The sequence below is a fragment of the Chenopodium album genome, chromosome 22, assembly GCF_948465745.1.
Source record: "Chenopodium album chromosome 22, dcCheAlbu1.1, whole genome shotgun sequence".
Taxonomy (NCBI): Eukaryota; Viridiplantae; Streptophyta; class Magnoliopsida; order Caryophyllales; family Amaranthaceae; genus Chenopodium; species Chenopodium album.
The window spans coordinates 39,757,410-39,773,240 of NC_137855.1; the positions used below are offsets into that span (position 1 = coordinate 39,757,410).

The 15,831-nt window shown below is 33.7% G+C and overlaps 2 pseudogenes; both read right to left on the bottom strand.

Annotated features, from left to right (window-relative positions):
• Positions 1-683: 683 nt before the first annotated feature.
• LOC145604430 (putative long-chain-alcohol O-fatty-acyltransferase 5 pseudogene) lies at positions 684-1,714 on the bottom strand (annotated as a pseudogene).
• Positions 1,715-5,939: 4,225 nt separating this feature from the next.
• On the bottom strand, positions 5,940-9,697 carry LOC145604431 (cytochrome P450 71A1 pseudogene; annotated as a pseudogene).
• Positions 9,698-15,831: the final 6,134 nt, after the last annotated feature.

Genomic DNA, 15,831 nt, shown 5'->3' on the forward strand with positions numbered 1-15,831 from the left:
TACTACTCCCTCCGTCTCTTAATACAATGTCTCATTTTCTTTTTGAGTAAATATAAATACAATAACTCTTTCTATTTAAATATTGCATATTTTTTAACATTATTACTTTTTTTTTATGAGTTGTCATCTTTATTATACTTTTAACATCAATTCTCAACACTTTATCTCTCTGTCTGTTAAATTATTTTCAATTATTGTTTCTTTCTCTATCTCTATCTAACCCCACAAGCACATATTTACTTTTAATCATTAGTTTTAAAAAATTTACAACTTTCTTGGTTCTCGTACATATATACTTTAGTTTTATCCCCCTAGAAGTATCTTTCTCCCTCAACTTCACCTTTCTATCTATACTATCTATGCTAATATATTTTTTAAAAAAATGCTAAGAACATCCATGCGTCACATAGTCCCCTCATTGTGCTACATCGCCCAATCTACTCCGTAATGACAATTATATTAGAGGGAGGGTATTCACTTACCTCCCCTCTCCCCCCCCCCCCAAATTGTGTAGCTCGTCAATCCATGCTAGGTTAACCCGTGAAAGATTTTGGCCCGATATAACCCTTCATCTAAACTGTAAAAAATATCCTTCAAGCTATGTAAACCCACCACTACCAATGTTCAACATTTTTGAACCCTCAACTCTATTAAGTGGAAAGGAAAAAAAATAATAAATAATCCTAGCAAATTTTGAATGATCCCTTAATAAACTTATACAATGTCATTACTTCCTCTATAGCTCTAGTATCAAGTTGGTTCCTTGCAAGTGGTGGGAAGAACCACCAATATCCAGTAACCATAACAAACCCAACCGTCAACGGCCCAGTTACAGCCCAATGTAAGCCCAACTTTTGGCCCAAAATATCCTTCAATGAAAACTCCAACAACACACAAAGACCATGCAACACAAAAAACCATGTAACCTCCCACGAGGGACTCACACGTGCCAAATAACAAAAAATTAGCTCATGCATTAGTCCAGACACCAAAACGCCGCCATCACACCAGATAGAGAGGCCCAATACAGGCCCAAATAGTTAGTAAAAAATGCTCTGGTTGGAAAATATACAGTGTGACGCAGTATATCTGTTACGACAAGGTTCCACCTCTTCCCCCAAAAATCACCAAGAGATGTTGACAAGTAAGGCTCATCGGACGGTGGAAGTAGCTCCTCACCCATGATAGACCCCACAATTTTATTGATGATCCCCATGAAAACATCAATAAGTAAATATAGCATGCAACCATGCATCACAAAGAGCAAACCTCGATTTAATATCTCTTTGTAAATGTCGCAAATAGCCACCATAATGGTGGAAATTACCATCTTCCACCAGGAGTTTGATAGGAAAAAGATAATGGGTTTTCTAATTTGAGACGATGGGTATTTATTTTTAATTTTAATGGGAAAAGCGGAAATTAGTATAAAATTAACCAATGATAAGTGAGCAGATGATAAAGGGCCGAGATTGAAAGAGTATAAGATAAGCTTGAAATTAGCGAGCCATATAATGAAGAAAACAGTGATTCCGACAGGGAGGATAGAGGAGAGAGTAAGTGGTAATATGGTAAAAAGGGTGAAGATTGGAAGAAGAGAACAAAACCTAAGTTTACCTTTAGGAATTTTGGATACAATAAAATAGCAATAACAAAGAGAAGCTAATACTATTGACCATAATTGGAGCAATGCCTTTGCTTCACTTTCTACCATCATTGAGTTCTTTTTTTCTTTTGAATTTTGTGTTTAGCTTGTTTGCCATCTTAATTTTTTTTATGATTAGTATGTATTAATTTAATATTGCATGACAAAGTTAGACGTCAAAAAATGTACATGTAATTCATCATTGATTTAGTCACTAGTAGAAAAATGCAAAAAGGCACCGCTCAATGGCCACCGGTTTTCGAAAACCGGTGGGAAAAAGTAAGGGGAAAATGGGCGGGATTTTGGGGGATTAGTATTGCCACCGGTTCGGTTTGAACCGGTGGGAAAAATATTAAACCCACCGGTTCAAAACCGGTGGCTTAATTTTTTTTTAAAAAAACCGCCCCCCTTTATAAACCCCTAACCCTAACACTCTCCCCTCACTCAGCCTCTCTCCTTCACTCTCCCCTCTCCTCCTTCTCTCTCCTGTCTCTTTCTCTCTCCTCTCCTCTCCTCTCTCCTGCGATCCTCCTCTCCTCCTTCCTCCTTTATCTTTCTCTCTCCTCTCCTTCTCTATCTCTCCTGCAAACTCACCCCCCCTCTCCTTCTCTCTCGCTGCCCTCCTCTTCTTTCCCCTCAACGGCCACTACCACCACCGCCACCAACCACCGCCGAAGACATTCATCAACAACATCCCTCTTTTCTCACGCATTTGTGGTGATGGTTTTAGGCAAATTAATGGTTTTCAGGGTCAAATTCCACCATGAAAATGCTAGATCTAGCATTTTCATGGTCGAATTTGACCTTATTAGACCAAGTTCGAGGGAATTTCGAGGCTTTTTTTACTTTTAAGGTTCGTTTTAATATTTTTGCTTTTGATTTTTTTATTAAATTTTTGGTATTAGGTTGGCGGGTTTGATTGTCGGTTTGGTGGTGGTGGTCGTACGTGTTGAGGGTTTTAGGTGGGTGGGTTGGAGGAGTTTGGGTTCGGTCAAGGTTGGTTGTTCAGGTTGGTAGATCTAGATTTGAATGGGTTTGGTGGGGGTACGGTCAGGGTTGGTGGTATTAGGTGGGAGGTTTGTGGGAGGTGGGTGGTTTTAGGTGGTAAAGTCGTGGGTTGTGGGTGTTGGGTTGTGGGTGTTGGGTTGTGGGTCGTGGGTGGTAGGTTGAGGGTCGTGGGTTACGTTATGGGTTTAATTTCTAGGTTAAGTGTTCTTTTTTTTTTAATTTTCTTTGCAGTTTCTTATGTGATTTTATTAATTTTAATTTGGTGTATTTATTCATGCAGGTATTAGTTTATGATTGTGAAGATTGAAGATGTTGATGTTGTAATTTTCTTTTTTTGATTTTGTGATTTTTTTTCTTTTTATTTTTATATTGTAATTTTTGTTCTTTTGCATGTAATAATATATTTCAAGTGATTATAATATATTTCTGGGTTCAATATATTTTGGCAGATTTTTTTTTGCAGATTTTGATTTTTAATTGTGTTTAAATTTTTTGTTATTTTTTGCAGATCTATTGCAGATTTAAGATTAATTCAAAGTGGTTTTTTTTTTAAAAAAAAAATTGTAAATTGACTATTTATTAAAAAAAAGATGTTTATTATGATTATATGTAATTGTCTCTAGATTTTTAAGTGAAAAAATTGAAAAAAAAAAAAATTTGTTTTTTTTGGGCATTATTGCCATCGGTTCCACCGACAAACCGGTGGCAATACTTATTAATACCAAAAAAAAAAAAAAATGCGGGAAGTCTTATTGCCACCGGTACCGGTTAACCGGTGGCAATAAGTCTTTTTGCCACCGGTTTTGAACCGGTGGCCTTTTCTTCGGTTTATTGCCACCCCCCAAATGACCACCGGTTCAAAACCGGTGGCCTTGGGGGGTTTTGAACCGGTGGCCAATTCACATTTTCGTGTAGTGAGTTTATGTGTTACGTTATTGTATGTGTGTTCCTACTCCTATTTCTTCCTTAAAATCGGTTTCATCCACGCATGAAATGTTGGCCTTGCAAAAGGTGTCTATGAAGGCGTGTGTTTGTATGTGCTTTTCTTTTTTAGGTTAATTTAATTCAGAGGGGGGGGGGGGGGGGGAGAGAGAGAGAGAGAGAGAGAGAGAGAGAGAGAGAAAGAGAGAGAGATTATCCATGTAAGTAGTTTGATCATGTAAACTTGATGTTGAGATAAGAACCTAACTAGCAAATAAAGAATTGACACTTCAAAGTATGCATATACCTTCATGGCTTCGTAAAAGATAAGATGATCTTACAAGTTGCAACTTATAAAAAATTTGTTGCATAACCTTGATCGGTTAGTGTGTAGCAAGTAGGTTAAGAACACGTAAAAATAAAAAAGGTTACCTACTTGGCGTCCTAGTTAAAACTTTAGCTTTGATAATGTGTATTTTTTAATAGATTAATACTTACTAGTTGTATTTTATATATTGTGATATGATTGCAAAATACAATATAGATATAGTATAATGTTATTTATTAGTAAATATTTGAAGGCTTAGAGAGGTAAGGAATATGAAGTTGTTATTAATGTAACACGCACAAATGACAAATCACAATTGCTTCAAGGTAAAATTTGAACAAGTTGAATACTAATAGCTACGAGTACCTAACTAGCTTAGCCATTGGTAAAAAAAAAAGGCATTTAAATTTTCTAAGTTTTACACTTGAGTCCCTTAACATTGGAGTTTTAGGCCTATATTTTAGGTTCATGGCACTATGAAATTTACATAACTATAAAAGCATTATAACATGAGATTAGACGTGAGATTTCGTTAGAATGTATTTCAATTTTTTAAGGATATACGAAGTATAATTGAGTAGAACAAATTAAAACATAATGGAGGGAGTAATATTTAGTCGGGTTTGTCAAACTTTGTCACGACGTCAACTAAACAATAATAATATATTGTACTCACTCGATCTGCTCCTAAAGTTACCTAGTTTTAATTGTCTCAATGGTTTTTCCTATATTATTGTATATTACAAAGTTATCCATATATTCAAATCCCGTACAAATATGTCAAAGTAACTATCATTGACTCAATTTATATAAATCGTAGAGATGATAATTTTATAATTATATGTAGTATTATGTGCTAATAATTTTTAAGTGAGGGTATTTTAGTCATTTTGACTGAAAAAGTTACTGAAATAGGAAAGAAATAAGTTTGTTGCAAATAATAGGTAGCATCTTTTTTTAGTAAATGTTGCAAATAATTGTTAACGGAGGTAGTACATATATGTATATAAACATATACATATATGTATATATAATATAACATATTCAAGATTTCTAGTGAAATAATGTGCATGCAAGAAATAACTTAAGATTGATAAAGGAACACTTATTTGAATTAATTTGTTGTGTATTTGTAAATTGTAAAATTACTTAAGTTTCATAGCATCGCTAGTTGATCTCAGTAAAATTTCCAAATAATATTTTTATTGAATTATTTGTAAATTGATGTGTTGAAAAATAAAAGGTTAAAATAGTACATCTATCATTATATACATATTGTATATGTGGAAGACCTTACAATTTATACCTCAACTTTTTAAATTTAATCTTAATATTCAATATTCATATTAAGGGCCAAAAAAAATGCATATTAAAGTTTCAAAAAAGGTTTTGTCAATTTCAAAAGTCATTTCATCTTTTGTACGGTGTACAGTGTCACATTCTCATATGATGATGTGTCGCATTTCTATTGTTTTTGATAGAGAGCTATAACTTTTCCAATAGACTTTGTATGACTTTAACAACCCTTTTTTAAAAAGTGGAATATTAATTCGATCGTCCTCCATATATATTCATTATATATTATTAATTATAATAATGTTTATTGGTCACCAACTCATTACTTCATTTACTTGCATATATTATCAGTAACCACAGCCACAAACTTGCGTAAGATATGTTACATAATAATACTTTGCCATAGACCATAGTACATAGCCTTAATCAAATAATTAAAACTAAGATGATGGATTTTTACATAATACTTTGCCATAGACCATAGTACATAGCCTTAATCAAAGAATTAAACCACAGCCACAAACTTGCGTAAGATATTTTACATAATACTTTGTCCACAGTACGTTACATTTGCATCAAAAATAGTACGTTACATAGCCTTAATCACAGAATTAAATCTAAGATGATGGAATTTTTTTTATTTTTTTTTTTTATTTTACAACAGTCAAAAGAAGGGAAGATGATAGATGAGAGAAAAGAGATTGAATGAAACATGCATGTATGATTTCAATATCTTTGCCCTTAGAATTTCTTTGCTATCAAGCAAAGTTGTTGTTTCTTATGCATAATAAGACCAGGGAGCACATTGGTGTCGTCAATGTCTTCCATGTTTAAACCATCAGGCAATTCCCAATCAAAAGAATATAACAAATTGGCTAACACAAGCTCAAGGCTTGCTAGACCAAAATTCGCGGCAGGGCACATTCTTCTTCCACCCCCAAAATGAATCATTGACATTGTTACTTTCCCTTTCAAATCCATTGAACTGCCTATAAACCTCTCTGGCATAAATATTTCCGGGTCTTTCCAATATTTTGGGTCTCGTCCAACAGCCCATGCATTAAGAATTACTATAGTTTTGGGTAAAATGTCATATCCTTCAATGACGCTTTTACAAACCGTTTCACGTGGAATGAGTAATGGGGACGGTGGGTGTAGCCTACATGTTTCTTTCACTACTGCTTTGAAGTATTCAAGTTTTGAGAGATCGCCTTCCAATATAAAACCTTTATTTTGTACCTTGCTTCTTAGCTCTTCTTGTACTTTTTTCATTGAAACGGGGTTCTTTATTAGCTCTGTAAGTGCCCAAATTACCCCAGCTGTTGTGGTATTTGCTCCTCCACTAAAAAGATTCTACAAGTACATCAGATTTTATTGGTATCACCTAATAATTGAACAATGGTTCAAAAATTAAAAGTTAAAAAAATAAGGGAATTTTGACTTTCACCACCTTCAAATAAACACTTAATTGAATTTACCACCTCCAAAAAAAAAGATTTACTTTACCACCAACAAAAATTCCAAAACTTTGATTTTACCACCAACTAACGGATTCCGTCCATGAATCCGTTAGTAGGGCCCACCTTTTTGATGTTTCTTCTTCATCTTCCCCGATTTCCATATCAACCCAGCCGGCAACGAAATTAACTAATCGTGGCTGGTCGGAATTTCGTGTGGGGGCAAGGGAGGGGTCGGAATTTGGTGTAGACTAAGGAGGTGGTCGGAATTAGGGAGTGGTTAGGGTTTTAGGTGTGCGGATTGGTGGTGGCTAGGGTTTTAAGAGTTGTTGGAATTGGGGGGGGGGGGGGGCTATATGGGTGGTCGGAATTTGGTGGCTAGGGTTTTGAGGTCGGAAATTGGTGGAGAGTGGGGTCGAATTGAAATCGATGCGGTGGCTGTGGCTGTGTGGTGCGGTTGGGGGGTCCTTCGTCAGGTGCGGTACGCTGGTAGTGGTTAGGTGGTGGGTTGGTCGTAGCGGTTAGGTGGTGGCTAGGGTTTTGAGGTCGGAAGTTGGTGAAAAGGGGTCGAAATTGGCGCGGTGGTTGTGGCTGTGCGGTGCGGTGGTAGCTGTTAGGTGGTGGGCTGGTAGCGGTTAGGTGGTGGGGGCTGGTCGTAGCGGTTAGGTGGCGGGGCTGGTCGTAGCCGGTCCGGTGGTGGGGTCCCGAAGGTGGCAGCAACCACCGGTTGATGGATGAGGATTTTAAAAAAAAATTTTGTTTTGTTTTTTAATTTTTGTTTAAAACTTACCCAATAATATGGCGACACGTGTGCAAGGTAGGCCCCACTAACGGATTTATGGACGGAATCCGTTAGTTAGAGATGATTGGTGGGAAAATTGATGTTTTAATTTTTTATGAGGTGTTAAAGTAAATCTTTTTTTTTTGGAGGTGGTAAATTCAATAAAGTCGTTATTTCAAGGTGGTAAAAATCAAAATTTCCAAAAAATAATTAAAAATTTGCACATTTAGTTAAAAAATTATGTATGCATTTAAAATTCTTTTCATCCTTTTCACTTGATTATGTATATACAAAGTATAAATATTCATGAAACACTTACCATTAGAATTGCTTTAATATGGTTCATTGTGAGCTTATATGCAAATGAAGTATCGTTCATGAGGCGGAGAAGAACATCAACTATATCTTCTTGCTCCGATTCAAGCTTGTTTTTGTTAAGATGGTCATTAATAATTTTTTCATAAACCGCATCTAAGCCATTAAAGGTCTTCTCAAGCTTAGAGGATTGTCCACTTAGTTTATCAAGCACACCCCCAAGAGGAAAATGATCACTATAGAAGAAGGCTGCGAACATTGTTTGGATTTCGGATAGAAGGCTATGGTATCTGCTTCCTAACTCTTCTTTGTCGTTGTATCTGTGCATTTTCAAACAACAAATGCACCAATATTATTCATAGATTTTATGGAATTATAGTTGTATACTTGTATTGAAATAAAGCTAAAGGTCTTATATGTCAAGTAGTTTGTGTTTTTATACATTAGCCAGAGATTGGTTAATTAGTACTCTTCTTTGTCGGTGTATTTGTGCAATATCAAACAACAAAAGCACCAAATATTATTCATTGATCTTATGGAGTATGTATTATGTAACTAAGCTGAATGGATGGGAGTAAATGAAAAAGGGTTGTTTATTTATCAAATTGAATTATATTAATATGTTTTCACTTGTTACTATTATATTTCATGGTTTGCTAGTTAAGATTTTAGTGTGTAATGGTGAGGTCAAGAAATCATTAGCCAAAGGAAGAGTAACATGTAACACCTAGACTTATTTTGGACGTATTTTGATATAAATTAGCAAGAATAATTTGACAATTACCACCTTCTGTTATGTCCATTTTAGCAATTACCACCTTGTATTTTTTTTTTTTAAATTACCACCTTCTATTTTCAAAAATATCAAAAGTTACCACCTTCTTGCCCCTCAACTACCACGTGACGTCATTTTGGGATCATTCTTTCCCTTTCCTCCCTATTTCCCTCACATTTCTCATTCCTAACTCGATTCTCATCCCCCCTTTCACTTCTTTTCCCCCAAACAATCAAAAACACTTCAATTCACTCCTCCAAATCAAAATTAACGAACACTTATTGGTGGTTTGGGGGAAAAAGAGTGAAAGGGGAGATGAGAATCCAAATATGAATGAGAAATGTGAGGGAAATAGGGAGGAAAGGGAAAGAATGGGCCCAAAATGACGTCACGTGGTAGTTGGGGGGCAAGAAGGTGGTAACTTTTGATGTTTTTGAAAATAGAAGGTGGTAATTTTCAAAAAAAAAATAGAAGGTGGTAATTGATAAAATGAACATAACAGAAGGTGGTAATTGTCAAAATTTCCAATTAGTCATTTCGGTCTGTGGATTGAATGTACTTGTAGAAGAAATTTACTTTGAGGGGGGGGGGGGTGGGGGGGGGGGGGGTGGGGGTGGGGTGTTTGAACTAAAAAACATTACGGAGTTATAGACTTATAGTTGTATACTTGTATTGAAATAAAGCTAAAGGTGTTATATGTCAAGTGGTTTGTGTTTTATACATTAGCCAGGGATTTGTTAATTAGTCCTCAAATCATGATATAAATTAAATTGCAACAGTTTGATCACTTAGATGTATTAAGAGAGACTGGTTAATTAGTCCTCAAATCATGATATAAATTGCAACAGTTTGATCACTTAGATGTGCTAAGAGAGACTGGTTAATTAGTCCTCAAATCATGAAATAAATTGCAACAGTTTGACTTAAATATTTTCGCACTCTAATTAAATGCATATACGCATTAGGGTCATACGTACCTCTTACCAAACATGATCCTGCTAGAAGTTGAGCTTGCATAATTGAGAACCAATTGACTCAAATTGACGACTTTAGAAGCAGAAGATAGAGAAGAAACCTCTTGAATCAGCCTTGAGACTTCATCATGGCGTATTGAAGCGAACAAATGGACCTTCTTCGAGCTTAGGAGATGGAAAATTAGTACCTTCTTCATCTCTTTTGAATAATCACTATATGGACTAAGGGCTACGTCTAACCCACCGTAACTTAACCTTTTTCTTCCGACCGTGAATGGTCTATTACAAAAATTCTTATCTTGCGTTTGAAAGACCTCTTGGGCTAACTTTGCCGATTGTATGACAACCATAGGTTTACTCATTAGCCGGAGCGCGATGATTGGGCCATAGGTCTTGCCTAATTTGGAATAGTATACGTGAGTGTTTAAGGGTTCAAATTGGTGGAGGTTTCCAATTAAGGGAAGCCCTTTTGGTCCAGGTGGAGGGCGAAATCGTTGTCTTTTACCATTTTTGGAAAGTATTACAAGAAAGATGATAGAAAGAGCTGCCAAAAGAAGTAAAAGGACTAACATTTGTTTTGTAATTGTAGTAAACTTTTAATTTTTTTGGCTAATTGTTCATGTGTTTACCATGCAACTAAGCAAGACTATTTATAGTGAGATGTAAACATATTTTTTAAGGGGGTTTTTTTTAATGCGGCAAGCCACATACACTGTGTGGCAGGGGTTACTTGTGAGGGTTACTGGTTTTGTCCGGAGTTACTTGTATGGGTTATTCATTCAGGGATTACTTGTATTTTTTTCAGGGATTACTTGTATGGATTACTTATTCAGGGGTTACTTGTATGGGTTACTTCAGGGATTACTTGTATAAGTTACTTATTCAAGGATTACTTTTAGATGTTACTTATTCAGGAGTTACTGGTAGGAGTTACTCAGTCGCTTAGCGCGACCGTATGAGAGGAATCCCTGTCGGACCGAGTAACTCTTGAATAAATGACAAATAATTTACCCTTGACCAAACAAGTAACCCTAGAATAAGTAATTCAAAAATAAGTAATCCCTGACCAAATGATTAACCCACTGGACCGAGTAACACCAAAATAATTAACCATCTGACCGAACAAGTAACTTCTGATCGAACGAGTAACCCCATACCAAACCCCAATACCAAACCAGAAACATTCTACAAGTAACCCACGCCACACCATATAGCTAGTCGCATACAAAAATTTGTAAATTTTTAAACACAATTGCCACTATCACGTTTGCTTTTATATTCGATTTTAATTTGTGTGGATTCTAATTATTGGCTATGAGTTAGTTAATCAACAAAAAAAACAACTTGTATATATCAAACTAGTATTATAGTGACTTAAAATTACTCTTTTTTACCTGTGATGATGCATTCATCAATTATACAATTAAAGTCTGGTAGACTCTAATTAATTAGGGTTTCAACCTAGCTAATCATACACATCTAATTGGGTGAAAGTTGATCTCTCAGCAAATGTTAGACCAAATTTTTTGTTTTTGGGATATAACTTACATGTAATTGTTGTTTATCCCAATTCACACTTATTAATAACTAGTTGTGTAGCACGCGGTCTCCCAACCACAATGATAATTGTCCGTAAATTATGTAAATGGTGGTGTTGTTACATGTTAATTATTACAGCATTTTTTAATTACATTCGTTTAATTAGAAACAAATTGGAATGAAGGTACGAAGAAAAAATTTACCCTTTTTCAATTCCATATTCAAATTGAATGAAATAATGTTTAACACGTATAATTAGTATTGGTCGAACTGGCCACACTAAAAAACATACTTATTAAATATTCTTTTATTATGAAGTTCATTCTATTTTAGCATCGTCTTAAAATTAATTAGCTTAATTTGGGGAACCATTGTTTTTTATTTAGATTTCAAGAGTATGTGTTAAATAAAGGAAGTTTTGTAACCACTCGTGATATATACATATGTTTTATCATTTTAATATGTAATTAGTGAAAATCATATGTAATAAGGTTGTATCCCTGAAGTAGGGGTGAGCTTGGGACGGGTACCCAATAACCAAAATCACTAAAAGTGATACCCATAACCGGAATCGATAAGTTCGGGTACCCGAACTTCGGATACCCGGATTTTTGGATCGATTATCGGATACCCAATAAGATATCCAATAATGATAATTAAACTTAATATGTAGTTATTATAATATAATTTACAACTAATTAACAACAGTATCATATGATCTTGACCAAATTATTAATAATATTACTAATCATTGATATTATAAAGTGATTATGAAGTAAAGTAAAAGTTTAGATTTATATTAATAGATTTAAGTGGAGAAAAAAAGCAAAAAAAAATGCTTATCGGATCAGATCGGGTAACCGCTAATTTTAAAATGATACACATAACCATACCCGATAACAAATTATTGGAACGGGTACGTACCCGGACCGTTATGGTTATTACGGATCGGTTTTTCGGGTTTTCAGTTTTGCTCAACCCTACCCTGAAGTAGTGGTCTTTAATCTACTACGTTCTAGAATTAAATGGCACACATTTTCGCATCGATATATAGATTTAGTCAAGAATTGTATCAATTATAGACAAACAAAAGCGGTTAAAATTGTGTCACAAGTGAAATATGTATAGTACTCCGTACTGTGTGCAACATTGGGTCCTACCACATAAAGTAAAGTAGTCAGTTTATCATTTGTCTAAGATCACCTGTGTTGGATTGATTCCTTTTTAAAAATATATATATATATATATATATATATATATATATATATATATATATATATATATATATATATATATAGACCATTTTAATAATGATTTCCTTATCCTATAAAAGGAAGAGAGAAAGACTACTTAAAAATTTTCACTTAAGAAAAATTAGGATAATTTGCTTTGAAGAGAGAAAGACTATTTAAGAAATATTACTTAAGAAACATAGGGCAATTAGCTTAAGAGAACACAATTAGCTTAGAAAAAGGTTTTTAAAGACATGCCTGGAACTCGAGTAATAAATAAATTATAAAAAGTAGCATAGATAGTTTCAAGGGGACTTATGCAACATATTTTTTAATCCCTTGCCATATTTTTGAATAAGAATATCACATTTACTTTTATATTCGATTTTGTGGGGTTTAATTGGCTATGAGGTAGTTGATTTTAAAAATATATACTTGTATTATATCAAGCTAGTAGTATAGTAACTCAAAATATGTTTTTTATTATTTTTTTATTTCTGATGATGCATTCATCAATTATAAAATTAAAGTCTGCTAGACTCTAATTTATTAGGAATTCAACCTAAGCTAGCTAATAAAACACATCTTACTAATTGGGTGAATGTTGATCTCTCAGCAAATATTAGACCGGGGATACTACTTACATTTAATTGTTATTTATCCCACTTCACACTTATTAATAAATAAATAACTATGCAGTATGATTTATTTTATTATTTGTTTTTGATAGGATCTCTTTTTTAAGACATTCTTGATATGGATCTTGAATTATATTCAATTTAAAAGAATCTATAAACTAACCTAAACATTGTCCTGTGGACTAGTATAATTCATCTCAATGAGTAATTTAAGAAAATCAAAAATCAAAATTTTTAAATTTTTTTTAATATAATAAGAGTTACTACGTATAACTAAATTACTAATAGGCATATATGTGCAATATAGAAAACTTCCACATTCAAAACAAAAACATCATCAACAAGACATTAAAAGAGTTTAAAATTATGATTCTTTTTTTTTACAAAGATTATTAATATAAAGGCATGTTTTATTCATTAATTACTTATATAATAATAGTTGATAGTTTCGATTGATGATGTAATCGCTAACCAGTTATGATGGAGTCGCTAATGTAATTCCTGATTTCATTGACTGTTTATGTTGCCACGCTGACGTCATTTGGTATCTTGTCGTGTGAGTCACAGAAAAATACTATATTTTCTTAAAAAGGTGGTAAGTTTTGGCTCGTTCAGGACTGTTGGGTAGGGCTTTTAGTCACCTGGCTATTTACTTGTTTTTAAAGAAAATAGGCTAACATAAAGTTTATATGGTTGGTCACTCCCCATGACCGGTAGTACTTGGTCAGGGATTACTTGGTCAAGTTACACAGTGAAATGGTGAGTGTTTTTGATGTGTGTTAGCTAGCCACACAGTGACACACTTAAAATGCACTGATATGATGTATTAGGTACCACCAGTTACATGATAGACAGATCCAAGGGGGGTTTACCCGGGCCTCCACCCCCCCACCCAACATGGATCAACTTATGTACAAATATATATATACTACTGTATTAAGTAATAAAAATATAAGATAGCTTAGGTGCTTATGCATGCATGATTAGTATGTTGTTGAGGTTGTGGATTCAAATCCCTTATTCCTCTTTTTTTTTTTCAATTAATCATATTGATAAAACTAATTTGACCCCTTTTCTATTGATTAGTTTTTTAACAAAACTAATTTGGCTCACCCTATAATAATCTTCTAGATCCATCCTTGAGTTACATCGATAATATCATTAAAAGGTGGTAACATGGTATTATTATACAATCTTTTTTATAGTTCAATGAATATATAAAGAGTTCATCATATGTTATATACAAATGTGATATCTAATAGTGTCATAAGACTATTATGGTATTATATATATTCTTTTTTTTTTTTTTTTTTTTTTTGGAAGTAAGATATATGGGATTTGTAAATTAGGAACATCTTCTCGCAAGACCATACCCTAATCTATCTAAAAATAAATAATTAGAAAACCAACATATTATTGAAATTTAAGGTTGCACAACTATACTGGGGTATATATATAGAACTACTCGCTCGTCTTATTTGTCAGATAAAAACTTTATTTGTACCTTGATCTTTCTTCTTGTTTTTGGAGCAATTGTACCTTGATCTTTCAAATGGAAAAATATATATACATAATTTATAGTGTGATCAATTTTGAAATTAAAGAGAAAATTAAACCACCTACCAATTCAATCAAACGGAGTTATTTTCCTAAACTAATTAATAACTAGACTAACACCCTAGTATATATCATATGTATTTAAATCACATTTTCTATGTTTTTATTTGAGAAAAATTAAATCCTAAGTCATAGATATAGATTTTTCACTTAACAGCATTATTAGGTTTAGGTGCTTGGGTGTTATATCTCCAGCTAGAAAAAAAAGTATCGTTCTTTATAGTCTAAGTGAGGCATAGAGGTATTACTTTACTGCTTTACATATTACAATTAATTACAACTGATACGAAAAAATTCAAATTTGTAATTTCTTATACACAGACTAGGGGTGCTAATCGGGCGAGCCGAGCCCGAACTATGGTCAGCTCGGCTCGTGATCGTTTAAATTTGTTCGAACTTGAACCGAGTTCAAACCTTTAAGGGTCGAGCTTTGACCGAGCCGAGCTTTGACTAAGCGTTGACCGAGCCGAACTCGAACTGTTCACGAACAAACTTGATTTATTCTTATCCCTAGTTTACTTGTCTTCTTTATTGTTTATTATTAATTTTTTTTTATTTTACAACAAGTTTATTTTTTTAATAATGAAAACACTAACTTATTATTGTGTAATATCTATTGATAAATATATTTATATTTATATACATGATTTCTTTATATGAAAAAAATAATCGAGCTTGTTCACGAACTTTCGAACCGAACTTGGCATAACTCAGCTTGGCTCGTTAAGGTCTCGAGCCGAGCTCAAACCCGAGTCGAGCCACCACGAATCGAGCTTTGACCGAGCTTTGACCGAATCGAGCTCGAATAGTTCACGAATAGCTCAGTCTCATTATCACCCCTAACACAGACCCTCAATCTTCATCAATAAGCAAATAATCAGTCAATTATATGTGATGTTAGTTCTAGACATCACCACTATACGTAATTGAAAATTTTAAGGTACAGGCAACTGTACCATGCTTGGTACCGACAAAAAACGCGGAATGAACATGTATATGTTTTGTAAAGAACATACAAATATTTTGTAAAGAACATACAAATGTTTTGTAAAGAACATTATCCAGTTTTATGTTTTTTATTTTAATCAAAAGAACATGTGTAATATTAATAAAGAACATGATAATATTATGTAATGAACATTATTTATGTATACCCACCATAATTTGGAGATAAAATTCAAAGAACATTTAACAATAAGCAATGAGTATTATGTCACAAATAAAAGCACATTATACAGATAATCAAAGAATATGAACATATGTTGTTTTCACTCTTTTTTGGTGTAAATTTGTTCTTTTCACTGA